General features: G+C 32.5%; 1 long non-coding RNA gene across 6 annotated transcripts; it reads right to left on the bottom strand.

Moving 5' to 3' along the window:
• Positions 1-1,570: 1,570 nt before the first annotated feature.
• LOC120068105 (uncharacterized) lies at positions 1,571-5,064 on the bottom strand. Of its 6 annotated transcripts, none has more exons than XR_005479089.2 (5): positions 4,560-5,064; positions 3,331-3,399; positions 2,288-3,197; positions 2,058-2,182; positions 1,571-1,956 (listed from the first exon to the last, which is right to left on the bottom strand). It is a non-coding gene; the product is annotated as an uncharacterized LOC120068105 (long non-coding RNA). The 6 variants fall into 6 exon arrangements; XR_005479090.2 differs by having other exon boundaries at positions 2,058-2,362; positions 2,651-3,197; XR_016525109.1 differs by having other exon boundaries at positions 2,058-2,338; positions 2,651-3,197.
• Between the last annotated feature and the right edge of the window lie 208 nt (positions 5,065-5,272).

Here is a 5,272-nt window from a genome sequence, read left to right as displayed (position 1 = left end):
TAACGTCGTTAATAATAGAGACTTACACTTCACTAGGATGACCATAAGTGACATGACCTGAATCCTAAGTGAGTTGTGAACTCCTACTCATGAAGGCGGTCCTTTGATTTGTATGGGTGAGAGTAGTCAGATTGCCAACTCAACAAGCCTACCATTTTGGGGATTCGTCTGACCGGGGATTTGGGAACTCAGCTACACAAGACGAAATTTACTCCTTCCCTGATTCAGGGGCAAGTAGATAAATTGCTCCCTTAAGGGCTGATTCTGGGTCTTGAACATAGTGGCCACACCCTCTCCTGGCCCGAGAGGACTTGGTCATAGTGGCACTATGATTTATTGTTCATTAGAGGAATCAATGGTATCTAAGGAGTTAGATGTAACTACAGGGACAAAATGGTATTTTGGCCCAATTGTACTTACGAGCAATTTGTGAAGGGTCATTGCACTATTAATTGGTTATATCCAATGGACACAGAAACTTATCTGTAGTGCGAAGAGTGTAGTTGTTGGTCTTTAGTGGAGTGACTGGCAGTTAATTACAGAGAAAGAGTTCTCTCTGAGAAAATTTCCTCTCTTCCTCTCCTTCTACTTTTTCTCTACCAAGGATTCAAGCAAAACCCACAACTCTTGCTTGAATTTTTTAATCCCAAAAGAGAATACGGAGGTCTCGATTAGTTGTGTCTGTGCGAGAAGAAGAATTTCCAAGAGGAAGTTGCTCCGTTCGTGATTGTTCGAGTGATTCAAGAAGAAAGGTTCTTCAAAGGTGAAAACTCTTGAACTTATTTCTTTTTCAAAAGCATGTTGTAATTTATAGTTAAATGCATATCCATTGTTTGTTTGCTGTAAATTTTTGTATTCAATAATCAATGAAATGAGGACGAGCCGCTTCCACTCAAGAATCTCCTCATTTCGAGATTTCCTTCAATTGGTATTAGAGCCAGGTTGGTGCACTACAAGAAATAACGGATACGATAGCTAACGAAAAAGGCTAAAAAAGACCTTTTATAGCTTTTTTCGAAGGTCCTGACAGTCCATATTATTAAAAGTTTGGGACTTTTTATAACATTTTTGTAGAGCTATATTGGATGCTATAATAAAGTATGAATGTATAACTTATTTACTTTGCTATAAAAATATTTAATAGCATCTTTTATTAAAGCCATAATATGTTTATATAGCTAAAATAATACGCTATCTTTAACTTATAATAGCACTTTTTTAACGCTATAATATACTATTGTAGCTTTAATCTTATGCTATAGTAAGGTTATTTAGACTTTTATAATAGCTATAATTACTAGAACAATCTTTTGATAACACTTTTTTTCACTATATAAATTTTGTTATAGCTTTGCTCATGGCTATAAAAGGCACAATTTTTTTTCTCAAAAAGAATAATTTGTATATAATTCTTCATATTTTTATTAAAAATAAACCCGTGACTCGAACCACATATTAAATACTTCTTAACACATTAAATACCATGACTTTCATTCATAATTGAAGTTTTATAAATCTATTAACAATAAAAAAAAACAATATAATCATTTCCTAGAACAAAGTATACAAATGATACAAAATAAAGTAATGTATCTTTCATGTTTATTTTTGTAAGTAAATAAAATATTTTGCAAGTCTTCTTTGTTCACTAGTAATTCCTAAGATTATCTTGATCTCCCAATGGACATTTCTTTTGAAGGTTGATTTGTACATTTTGATGGACACCTATTAAACAAAAAAATAATAATAATAATAAAAAATAGGCACATAGCTAACGATAGAGTTTTCAAAATCCCTCCAAGATCCTAAAACATCAATGAAGTATCGTTGCAGAAGCATTCTTCCCTTTCTATTCGAAGTGATCTTCAAAACCATTCATAGGTCCATCTTCCCCCTTGAAAGTGGTGAAGATCGAAACCCCAAAGAACCTTCAAGATCTCCACCATACTTCTCCACCTTCAAGATCATTAGAACCATCAACAAATTCATCTTCTCCTCTATAATCAAAGTGACAAAGAAGTGAAACTCAAATGGACATAGAGGAAATTTTAACTAACCTAAAACTTGGTTTCCAGCACAATATGGCCCTTGGTTGAGGTTTCAAAGCTCTCCAAAACCTATTAGAAAATTCTCAGATAACTTGCAGATGACCAAAGATTTGATTCTCCACAAAAAATGCCTTCTACACCTCAACCAAATCAGACAACAAATATTACAATTTTGAAGAAACCACATAACCAAGAAGGAAAAATGCAAACTGGCCCCAAAAATTTTGACCTGAACTTACCTCAGAGATCTACATGTCATCATGATACAGAGTACCATCAGAATATTCTTCCTGATTTTATAAGGACAAAGGAGTCTGAAACCAGTTGTGCAACATAGAAATTAAGAAGAAAGAAAAAAAGAAGAAAGAATTTGTAACATCCACCGGGAAAAAGAAAAGATAAACATCCGCCGTATTATCTAGAAAGCTTTTAATTCTGAAATCTCAAACCATGGAACCCAAGAAATTTCATTCGGATGTAAAAAAAAAAAAAAAAATCATTGATTGGTAGCTTAAACGATCGTCAAGTTAAAAGAAGGAAAAAGTGCAACAATTGAAAGCTAGAAAGGAAAAGTAAAGTGTGTGTGAGAGGGAGAGACTGACAGTGAGTTTGGCTTTGAAGTGATTTGGCTTGGACATGTGTTGTCCGTAACTTGAAGAGAGGTTAAGGAAGCTTAGCTCTAAAACCAACACATATAAAAAGACCATTAAAAAAATTAATATTTATAAAAGTTATTGCCTTTCTTACATAATAACATTTCAAAGGGATTAATAAAAATTTCAAACAAAGTTGTTCATACATATTCATGATAACTTATATGTAAACAGATAGTTTGAACTAAATGTTGTACTTAATTTCACATGCACTGAACCATACATTAACTAAAAAATTTAACATCAAAGAAAAGAAATGGGCAGAAGATATACATTACAGATGCCACAAATAGCCAATGATGCTTCCAAACAATTTAATAAGAAAATCTATTTATCCCGAGGAAGCTTCTTGACCACATCAACTGAAGATCTCCATAAAGATTTAGAGTCATAAGGCTTAAAAAGAAGAGGGTGATCACAAGCTTGTCGAAGGCGCAAAGGCATCAGTAAGATGTTCACATAATTTTGTTTTAACAGTTCCAGCTGTTGCATATTCCTGGGGGGCAAGATTCTCGATAAGTAATGATAGAAAGGGGAAGAAGGAAATTAGATGTTGTAACTGAAGTTTCATGCATACTAGGCAATAGGCATACAAAAAAAAAACTACAAAAGTTCCTTAAAAAACATACTTTGTACTAAGCCCTTGAATCAACCTCCAATTTCGAGTAGAAATCACGCTCTTCATCAGTAAAATCTACCTTTTTCAGTTCCACATGTTTAAGTGGCAATGTAACAATGAGTTGCCCGTCAAGAAGTGCCATAGAATGATCCAAGTCAAATTGGTAAGTTCGTATAATACCAAAAAAAATGTGTGCAACGGAAAGAAAAGTAAAATACAGAATTCAGGCAGAATCCACCACAGGACACAGATAAAAAAAAAAAACCTAATAAAATTGCCCAACAAAATAATTTGAACGTACATTTTACTAAAGTAGGTAAGTAGAATCAAGTCAAGTTATATAGAATAAGTCATAAGGAATGTCTAACAAAGAAAAGTCAGGAAATGAGGCACATTCTTCAAATTATTAAAATGACAATACAAAATCTAACAAAGTAATAATAATCTCCTAACTTATTACATTATCTCATATGTATGACTAATCTACCAGATAAAACTGACTTAAAATCTCACTTACTTTAAACATTTCAAGAGAAGCTATAGAATGATAACTTCATGATACTTACTTTTAAGTCTAAAATTAAACCAAGCAAAAAAAATAAAAGAAAAGAGAGAGATCATATCGTCCACATTCAATATCAATAACTTACCCCATCACGGTCAAAACATAAAGTTTTTGTCCAAAGCATAAAGAAATATTTGTTCTATAGTTTAAGAGTCAAATAAACCAATGGGATCATTTCAAGAACTTGTGACATCCTTATCTCAACAAACAAAGCTAAATAAAATCTCTTGAAAGACATCAACAAGAAACATTTATCATACCTCTTTTAATTGTTGTTCAAGTGAGAATATTACAAACCGAAAAGGTCACCGATTACTCATTGATCTCCAAAATCATGTAAGAAATAATGAAATAAAAGAGATTATAACTAAAGAAATTAGAAGAACCTTCACAAAAGCCTTCAAGTCCTAAAGACCTATCACACAGAGTTCAAAAGAACAAGAAACACATTCAACAAATTTCAAAATCTAAAGCACTCAATACCCAGATGAAATTACAACAACCCCGGCTCAAGATCAGTTCAAAAAACACACAATCCTCTTCTAAAAAACACATTTCACGACACCCATTTCATCAAACAAACGATTCAAATTCAAAACACTCCAAAAATCAATCCCTACCCCCCCAAAAACAACACCAGAACTCAAAAAAAGAATTATCAATCGGCCAATTACCTGGGTTCTTTTGCTCATTTGAGACAAAACCAAAAAAGAGAAGAGAAAACCACCAAACGGCAACTAAATGATTCTTCACGTTTAACCCCACAAAGGGTGTTTGTTCCACCATTTTTCTCCCAAATCTCAGAGATCCAGAAAGGTGTTTAGAGTTTAAATGCAATATTTCGGGGTATTTTCAATTCATTTTCACCTTTCTCTCTCTCTAACTTTGTTTTTTTTCCTGGGTGTGGTAGGGTTTTGAGAGTTCTTAGACATATAAAGAATCTTTGAAAGGGCATCTCAGAGCATATAAAGAATCAAGAGTGGAGTGTATATACAAAGGCAAAAGAGCAAAATAAGGTAACAAAAACGATTAGAAAAAAACTCAAACGAATAAGTTAGCTATAAATTTAATTATATCAATGCTTAACACTCCAAAAAGGAGGAAAATTCAGATACCATAGTAAATGTTTTATTAGTAGCTGCTATTACATCATTAAAAAGAGTGATAAAATAGTTCACCTAATACTATTTGGGGTTTGAACACTTATGATGAATAATATGCATCAATAATACCCTATATATATATATATATATATATATATATAAAATTAGAAACTACCAAATTAGTAATACACTATATATAAAGACTAGATACTACCAAATCAGTAATACCCTCCCTTTTCAGAAGGAAATGCAAATCAATATTAAAGAAGACACTAAACTTGGTT

Source organism: Benincasa hispida, chromosome 12 (assembly GCF_027475165.1).
Source record: "Benincasa hispida cultivar pf3 chromosome 12, pf3_genome.v1.1, whole genome shotgun sequence".
Classification (NCBI taxonomy): domain Eukaryota; kingdom Viridiplantae; phylum Streptophyta; class Magnoliopsida; order Cucurbitales; family Cucurbitaceae; genus Benincasa; species Benincasa hispida.
This window is presented reverse-complemented; position numbering and strand designations above follow the sequence as displayed.